Here is a 9,689-nt window from a genome sequence, read left to right as displayed (position 1 = left end):
TGTCATCAACGTATATCACATAATGTTAGATCCCTTACAATTGCTACACGTATATACTATAGAAACTTATTTCTCGTAAAAATTTGAAAAGCTCAACTTCATCCTTTCACCAGAGTCTAGTATCAAGAACTCAAAAATTGATCAAACAGTCTTACTTGGATAGAAACTAGTTTCAACTTGAAGAATCACTATTGAAACTGTCTTTAATCGGAAACACTCCAAAATTAATCAAGGAAAACAAGAACAACATTTCTAGCTCAACTCTTCTTAATCTCATCACCAATCTCAATTTCCATATCAGGCTGCCAAATAAAATGATTCAATTGTTTGATCAAATTCGAAAGATCCAGCCGTCAATAAATTATGGTTCAAATGTCAAAGCCTGAAAATGATAAGTTGTAAGAGGATTTAGAAACATAAGCAATTTCCACTAAGCAACATTGATCATGGTTCAACGAAATCACAAGAGTAATGAATTCACATCAATGGATTCACGGGTTTGTTAAAGGCAACTCAAAGTGAATGGAACTTTTCAGAAAAACAACTAGATCAAACCCGCTACGGAAGAAGAGAACATGATAGGCTTAGTTTGGTGTTGCATAAAGAAAAATCACTGAGCATGAAACAATATACATTGTGAAACGGAGCTAAAAGTAATTTCACCTCAACATGAAAGAACTTGCCACATATATAGTTACGAAATAAAAAGGTGAACAAGAGTTTCAAGAAGAATATTCCATCCTTTGAAGAAACATGTCTGGGAGAGGTGATCATACTGAAGATTATAACTGCAAACAACTTTAGGAATGAAGTTCAATGATGGAAGCATAATAATGTCAAAATATTATCCATATGAAAGATGAATCAAAGAGACTACTCAATCAAGATGTCCAAAGTTACAAAGGCAAGAACCCAATTTTCTAGAATTGAAAGTGAGTCATGACTTGACATAGGAAAAAGAAATAATGGGAATTACTTACAAGGTGTGAGTCAAACAGGGTCTTAAATGGACAAGGGCTCACCGTTAATCGAAAGGCTAAAAAAAGAATTTCTTAGAATCGGCTTCAAAAAGAATATCTTAGAAACCAAGTAAGTACTGTTGATTAAAATCATTCATTCTAGCTACGAAGGTCACACTCCCTCGTTCATCTTTCTGAGACCGAACATTGTAACATCGTTCTAAGAAACCGTGATTCCGATTTGATATTCACCACGTCATTACAACAAAATAATTGTAGTCAGTCGAAAGCCATATCTTCATAATATTCTTGGCATGTTGTAAACATCTTTCTCATAAAACATTTTAATCATCCTCGTGCTTCTTTGCATGTTATAAAGGCCGTCTCTCCACCGTGTCGCTACTTTTAGGAAATTTCGCAAGATTAACTATACTAATTTAAAACGCTAGCACGATCTATCGTCATTGCATAGCTACGTTGTTTAGCATCAGCTCTTCTTGTCTCGCACCCTCTTTCGTGTTCGAAGCTTCATTTCATCTTCTCTATCCTCATTTTCTTAAAATCTTTCTCGTATTCTTTTGCTCCTTATCGTTCATAGAAAACGATAGAAAATAGTAACTATCCAACTAGAGATAAAATGGTTCGCACATAGTTTGCTCCAAAGTTTCGCGTACTTCCAAGAAATGGAAAAAAGTTTCATGGTCCACCGGCCTCCATCAGCTATCTCGAACCTCTCGTCTCATTTCTCGATAATTTAGAAATTTCGCCCCAGTTTCCATTATCGTTCGTTTTCATCGCTTGGGAAAGCGATAGGTGAGTTTTAAAATTAGAAATACAGTTCGCGTGGCCAACTAAGCCTACATCTTAGGCACTCTAAGTTCACAACACACTTCATCATCCCATATATCAACAACTATCACAATTAAAGTCATTCATACCTCAAGTATAACACACAACATTTTCACATCCCAAAGCAAAACACTTTCGCATTTCACATTTATATTCAAAACTTTTGGAACTAAAATTTTCTCAAACTCTCATATTTTCCTCAAAATTTCAACATCTCACTTTCAACTTTAAAGTAAAAATTTTGACTCATAACTCAAAACGTACTTTAACATCAACTTTCCTCTTTCATGTAAAACACTCCATAGCATAACACTATCAAACTTGGCGATTCATAACATAAATATCGTCACATTTCCATAAGCTCAATTTTCCCAAACAAGGAGTTTAAACTATTTTCTTGAAACTCAAAAATTTTCAAACAATTCATAAGCGCGTCATTTTCCATTGATCAAATCTTTTCACAAAAGACAAGTCATCCCATTGCATAACATGCATCTTTTATAACCATAGTTTTTCATCTTTTCGCAAAACACATTTTCCACAACCACAGCTCATCTATCCCATTGTAAAACATACTTAATCATCAACTTTAATCTTTCATGTACAACACTCCATCATTCCTCCTCAAAATTTCCTCATCTTTCTTTCTCGAAAAAATTTTCTCATCTTTCTTTCACGAAAATTTCAAATAAAAATTTCTCATAAAAATAAATTACCTCATTCTTGGTTGAGCGTGGCGAAGTGGGATGTTGAGCCTTAAATACACACTTTTTAGTCTAGCGAATCGAATCTAGATTAGACTGAAAAACACTCTCGGGTCCAGAGCGGAAAGAAAATTGCTCTGATACCACTTTGTCACGTCCGCATTTTCTAAGGGTAGAAAACAAGGTTGATCGCGAATAGGGGAGGGTTAAAGAAGCGGGAAAGAAAGGGAAAAAAGACACAACTCGACCATAGCTCGAAATAAATGGAATAGCTCGAATAAGATCAGAGTATCATCTCAACAATTGACAAATCAAAGGAATAATATCAAAACAATAAATGAACTCAAAAGAAATACCGTTTAGCGGAAGCATTCGATAGTAGAATAATGTCGTGTATGAAGACACAACATATTCCAAACATTTGATAAACATCTTCTTCACTTTTATGCTTAACACCCACCACACTCGTCACAGTTCAACCTGCACAATTTTTAAAACAAATGCAGGGTTGAGTACTTGATGCACTTAGTGGACTCACCGAAAATATTTTTATAAAAAATTGTTTATCATGCATTAACGAGTGACCTCGGGGTTTCAACTTTGAAAGGGCCCGAGTCACTAAAACATTTCACTAACATCATCACCAGCAACCTCAACATCATCAACATCACCATACCATATCTGAACTACATGACGAGGAATGTGGTCACATTCCAAGTCACTAGACCGGCCAATTCAAAGAGATAGCGCACGATCTACTGGGTGTACACCAGCCTAAATAAGGACTCACTCCCTAGTCAGACCCGAATTCGATTAACCATACATGGCAAAAGCCACTTCAGATAGGTCCCACATCAACACAAAAATATGGCATGACAAACATATTTTGCACCATTTAAAAATAAACATACTTAGGACATAATCCTTATTTGAAAAGAAAGCCCACCTCAAAAGTTTAGCTCCTCAACAACTTCCTTTCCCAACCTCACCGACGAAAAAAGTTCACCCTTTCGAAATAATATGGTATGCAAAAATCAGACTTTGCAAAATAAATTAATAAAACCGCGATGCATGCATCCTAAGTGCGTGTGCTCAAATATCTCTCGTTCTCTCGTAGAGAAAACACATATATAAAATCCTCATATTTTTCTAATTTAATTCATCGTCACGTAACTGCCCAAAACAATTCTTGTCCCCGGCTCAAGCATACAATTAAACTAAGGTAGTCCACTAAAGAATTAATTTAGTCTAACCACAAAGTTACACCTAAATAAAGTAATTTAATATCTATATAACCCCAACCAACACACGTAGCTACTCCAAATCCAACACATTGTAAATTAGCATATTCCCAACTCAACTTCACATTATTAGAATTTAAAAGTAGACAACTAATTAAAAGAGTAACATATATACTCCCTGCCACCAACACATCTATACTCCGTACCCAATACATATCTATTCAAAAAGGCCCAAAATTTATAAGGAATTTAAATGGTCCAAACCATTAAACAAAAGAATTAAAATATACTCCCAGCTCAAACGCATCCGTCTTCTCTCTTTTTGTCACTCTCAGAACTCTCTCTGTAACTCACGCTCTCGGCTCTCCCTCTACTTATTCTCAAATTGGAACCAAACTGACATTCTCATCACCCACTTTTCTCAAATTGACAGATTGCAACATTCGTGATTCTCCCGATTGCACACCGTCTCCATCATCTCCCTACCGTAGCTGAGCAGCGCCGCGCAACAGGCCACCGTCTCCATCACACTGCAAACTAGCCGCTTCAAGTGAGACCGTTCTACGCTGTACGTCGCCGCTACAGGCGCTCAGCTCCTCCGCCGGCAACGCTGTTTTTCACACCTAGTAAATCCCTCTCCCCTTTTCCCCCAAATCTAAACTTTTATTAAAAGTTCTATTTGTTTGATTTTGACTTATTAATGGGTAGATAAGGGATTTTAGGAATTTGGCCCAAAAGCAAATCTATTTTTCATCGTCTATATCGCATATATTATTCCTTCGGTTTCCATTCGCATATTTTTCATTGTTCGTAAATAGAGTCCCTCTAACGTATAAAGAACTTGGGTTTAAAAGAACAAACGACAGCTGCGAGAACAAATAAAAAGATAGAAAAAGTTGGGGTGTTACACTATCTCAATTTGTTCTCAATAACTCGCCGCCTACATTCTCTTATCCCTCGGTTTCTTCTCTCCAAAATTGGATGTGTTGAACGTGCAAGTACTAGGGTTTGCTAAACTGATTTGGGAGGTAATATATATATATATATATATATATATATATATATATAGAGTCCCATTATCCACAAATCCACTCTTAAAGACCGAACCACCGAACCCTACCAAATTAGGGCTTTTAGATCTAGTTTTTTATGGATAAGATACAGAAATTTATAAATTATTTTCGCCTTCATCACGAGCCTATTTTAATTCATCTGAAGGTAAATAAGTCATACTAACATGTTACGAAGATTTAACTTCGTTCCAGAATATATTACTTCATTTTAGTAGGTTATTACTTCATTCCAGTAGGTTTTTACTTCATTCCAGTAGGTTTTTACTTCATTCCAGTACGTAAATGTGGTTTCGCCGTCGCGTGCCGTTCTTTCTCTCTACAATATCTATCACCAATGCCATGGCGCTAATATGGTTTAATAAACACATGGAATAATGTAATAAATTATTGGAATGAAGGATGTGTAGGGATGTATTCATATCCTTTTTCCATCTTTTGTTCTTTTTCCTTCTCAATCTCCACCATCCATTTTCAAGATCCTATGGCCGAAAATAGAGCCTGATGTATTTAATTTTAATAATTAAAAAAAATGAAAAGGGTGGAATTGGCATATACATTGGAGTTGGTTATGGTAAGTCCTTGATTTTCTCCATCTCATGATCCCAGCGGTTTTTGTACAGAATTACACGATTCAATCTTTATTCTGTCTCTAATCTTTTCTCTTTTTTTCTCCGTTGAAGACACTCTACGTCGAAGACAAACGCTCTAAACTATTAATTTTTTGTTTCTCGTCAATAACCGTCTTTTGGAGCACTCGTTGATTGATTTCGTTTTCTACAACAATGGAAGAAGGTAATTATATTTCTTCAGTCATTGATTAGAAAACTGATTTGCAGAAGTCAATAGCGATTAGTTAGAGTAATTGTTCATTGCAGAAACTTACTGTTTATTGGTGTTTGGTTGTATTATACAATTTGATGAGTAATTTAATATTGGCAGGGTTTGATTGTTTGGCGCAAGTTAAATTTATTCCCCAAGGGTTTAGCAATCCTTGGGGCTAGGGTGTAGTATGGTGTACGTAACACAATCGTCACCACAACCCACGAGTTTCATTCATTCCTCTAGGGTTTAGTTTTTCATCTCGGCTGGGGAGTAGTATTCAGTAATAGATATAATGTACAAATATTTCAGTGTAATGTATTTTTTCCAATCAGTAATGTACGATGTATGTACTGTAATGTATATTTTTCGTAGATGTTTGAACTGGTAAAAGTAATGTACGTATAGTACTGTGTAATGGTTATTATGCACTCAGTAATGGATGATTTCTCTTCTTTAATGTATATGTTTGCTGAGAAGGTTTTTTTGTCATTTTTCACAGTGTTGGTTGTACCTAATTGCTCTCCAGATTTGAAGCCCGTCGTTGGTCAAAAGTTCCAATCACTAGATTTTGCTTTTGCGTTTTATGATGTATATGCCCGCTGTTGAAGATGGAGAAGGAGAATGAACTTTGTAAGGGCAAGAGGAAATGTTGATGTATTTTGTACCTAAAAACATTATTAGTTTTCGTTTTCGGTTAAGTCTTAGTATTCATTTCGTTATCCTAGTGTTACTAATCCTACAACTATCAACAATTTATGCATATTAAATTCGCATTTTTAGTCTGTTAATGTACATTATTAGTAACGAAGTCGTACATTATTGTTTACAAGTAGTTAATTCGACTACAGGGCATTATTATAAACATTTTGTACATTACACATAAGAACATTGCATTATTACACTGTTAATGTACATTATTATTAATGAAGATGTACATTATTGTACGCAATGACTTATGTTGTTGTAGATTATATTTCCGGGTCAGTTCATCATTAATAAGCACATCTTGTCCATTATTCGATTAATTTCATCCATTATTAGTCCGTTAATGTTCATTATTAGTAACGAAGTTGTACATTACAGTTCATTATTAGAAACATTTTATACATTACACATAAGAACATTGACATTACTCGGTTCTTTACATCCATTATATGTGTTGTGTTTATGACATCAGACACTAGTACCAAAATATGCGTCTGTTAGCAAGATGTTCCGCATACTCTGTATGGTTCAGAACAGACCAAGCAACAAGTAGTCTTTTTTTCCTACCAAAATGATCTATCCAAAAACACATGGTGTTAAAAGTAATATAAACAGCGTTTCATTATCCATACGATCAATCCAGCCCATAATCATCGACCCACTTCTCGAAGTTGAACTTTGGCGGCCGCTCTCTCCAAAACCTGGTGGCATGAGTTTGGTTGATGCCACCTCTGGAGTTATGTGGATAAGTCAAGAGTCTTTGCAAACTTTATTCGGAACATTTCCAAGCTTTTTGTCTCCTTGGCTCTGAGGCCGCACTCCCAATCTTTCTCACTCTCCCCGAAGTAAGTCTCCCAACCTTGGCTGCTTCGTTGCTGTCCAAAAATCAGTAATGTATCACATTAATATTTTATAATGCATACTACTTGTTGTATAATGTACAAATGGAAACAGCTAATGCACCAAGGAATATTACATTCTCTCAACTATTGACCTTTTATAAAACCGAATTATTTAAAATTTTTAAAAAAAATATAATGTACACCACTTCCTATAATAATATACTCAATGCAGCAAATAATGCACAAACGCCTACGATATTCACTCAATTACATTCATATTAAGAACCCAACTGATGTAACTTCAAAAAACAACATAATCTACACCACACCCTACAATAATGCATACTACTTGCTGTATAATGTGCAAATGGAAACAGATAATGCACCAACAAATATTACATTCTCTCAAACATAATGTACACCACTTCTTACATTAATGTACTAAATGCAGAATATAATGCACAAAAAGCAAATAATCTCTTGCTCACCTGCAGTGGTGGGTTGGCTTTTGTAAGGTCGGCCCCTCTTCGTCATGATAGATCTGTGAGACAAACCACAAATGAAAACTGCTACATTAAAAATTCAGTACTATACAGAACCCTAGCAAAAATGCCACTGGTTTTGAAAAATCGACACCAAATGTAAATCAATCGAAACTTCAATAACTAAAATCGACCAATACAACGACCTAAAGCCACAATGAACTGAAAGGGGCGAATAATGAAGATAAACCTACAACAAATGAACAAGCTTTCCTGATTTAACAATCAAATCGTCCAAATGTTTGACAAAAAAGTGACCGTCTTTAGTAGAAAACTCCGAACCGTCGACTATAGGTAATATTTATGGCTAAAATCAAATCGGGAACTGCTCTATTACCAAAAATCGGAAATTTGGAACCCTACCTTGTTGTCGATTGCAAATCTTCCACCGATTGAAACGTTGGTGCGTCGACCGTAGGGCGTGATTCCGACACAAACCGTCGCTTAGAGAGCAATCTCCACGATTTTGCACCGGCAAGGTTTTGAAATGGGAGAGAAAGGGTTTCAATCGTGGGTTGAGGGATGAGAGAGGTTTTGTGAGAGAGAGAGTGATTGGATGGAATGTGAATCGGTAGCAATAAATAGCCCGTAGCAATAAATAGCCCCCTGAATTCTCGCGCCTTCTGTTTGAAACGCGTGGAATCCTCTGTTGGTTAATGGATGTAATGGATGTAATTAAGAAGGAAACAGTATCTAAAGGGGTAAAAGGAGCTTAATACTCCCCTATATATATATATATATATATATATATATATAGTCCTATTAACCACAAATTCACCCTTAAAGACCGAACTAGAGACCAAATTAGGGCCACTCATTTTTCTTAATCTTATGGTTATGAATTTTATCAAATAAAAACGTTTTTTTTTTTAAAGATTTTTTTAGATTTTTTATAATTTTTTATAATTTTTTAATTTTTTATAATTTTTTTTTTAATTTATTCTCATTTTTTTCGATATTTTTTTTTAAAATTTTTAAATTTTTTTTTTATTCGATAAAAACTTGCTGGAGTAAATAATGAACTATATTTACTACATAATGAACTAAATGAATGTATGTTATGAACTTATTACTTCATTCAGTCGTGCTATTACTTCATTCCGTTAGTTTATTATTTCATTTATTCAAGCTATTACTTCATTCTATTAGTTTATTACTTCATTCAGTCATGCTATTACTTCATTCCATTAGTTTATTACTTCATAATGTGTTATGACATAATTATCTTTCAGTTGGGTTTAGGATTATTACTTCATTCCGTTAGTTTATTACTTCATTCAGTAATGTCATCACTTCATTCCGTTAGTTTATTACTTCATTCAGTCATGTTATTGTTATGAGCTTATTACTTCATTCGGTCGTGCTATTACTTCATTCCGTTAGTTTATTACTTCATTTATTCATGCTATTACTTCATTCTGTTAGTTTATTACTTCATTCCGTTAGTTTATTACTTTATTCAGTCATGTTATTACTTCATTCCATTAGTTTATTACTTTATAATGTGTTATGACATAATTATCTTTCAGTTGGGTTTAGGGTTATTACTCCATCCCGTTAGTTTATCACTTCATTCAGTCATGTTATTACTTCATTCTATTAGTTTAGTACTTCATTCCGTTAGTTTATTACTTCATTCAGTCATGCTATTATTTCATTTCATTAGTTTACTACTTCATTTCATTAGTTTATTACTTCATTTTATTAGTTTATTACTTCATAATGTGTTATGACATAATTATCTTTTAGTTGAAGTAAATTCAGTATATAATGAATGCGAAAAATTACTTCATAACATACATTCATTTAGTTCATTATGTAGTGAATATAGTTCATTATTTACTCCATCAAGTTTTTATCGAATAAAAAAAAATCTTAAATTTTTTTTTTAAAATAAAATAAAAAAAATTTAAATTTTTATTTTTAAAAAAATAAAAAAATTAAAAAAAATA

At 34.0% G+C, this 9,689-nt stretch overlaps 2 long non-coding RNA genes across 3 annotated transcripts; one reads left to right on the top strand and one right to left on the bottom strand.

The window, feature by feature from the left end:
- The first annotated feature begins 4,046 nt into the window (after positions 1-4,046).
- LOC125208582 (uncharacterized) lies at positions 4,047-6,452 on the top strand. Of its 2 annotated transcripts, none has more exons than XR_016132603.1 (3): positions 4,047-4,379; positions 5,507-5,618; positions 6,148-6,452. It is a non-coding gene; the product is annotated as an uncharacterized LOC125208582 (long non-coding RNA). The 2 variants fall into 2 exon arrangements; XR_007174139.2 differs by lacking the exon at positions 6,148-6,452 and adding an exon at positions 5,766-6,109.
- A 457-nt stretch (positions 6,453-6,909) lies between these two features.
- On the bottom strand, positions 6,910-8,269 carry LOC125203777 (uncharacterized). Its single transcript, XR_007173437.2, has 3 exons — positions 8,101-8,269; positions 7,684-7,736; positions 6,910-7,228 (listed from the first exon to the last, which is right to left on the bottom strand). It is a non-coding gene; the product is annotated as an uncharacterized LOC125203777 (long non-coding RNA).
- Between the last annotated feature and the right edge of the window lie 1,420 nt (positions 8,270-9,689).

This window comes from Salvia hispanica, chromosome 6 (assembly GCF_029641045.1).
Source record: "Salvia hispanica isolate PSC_SH4W2 chromosome 6, Shi_PSC_v1, whole genome shotgun sequence".
Taxonomy (NCBI): domain Eukaryota; kingdom Viridiplantae; phylum Streptophyta; class Magnoliopsida; order Lamiales; family Lamiaceae; genus Salvia; species Salvia hispanica.
The sequence above is the reverse complement of the archived record's forward strand: the minus strand, read 5'-3'. Positions and strand labels throughout refer to the sequence as shown.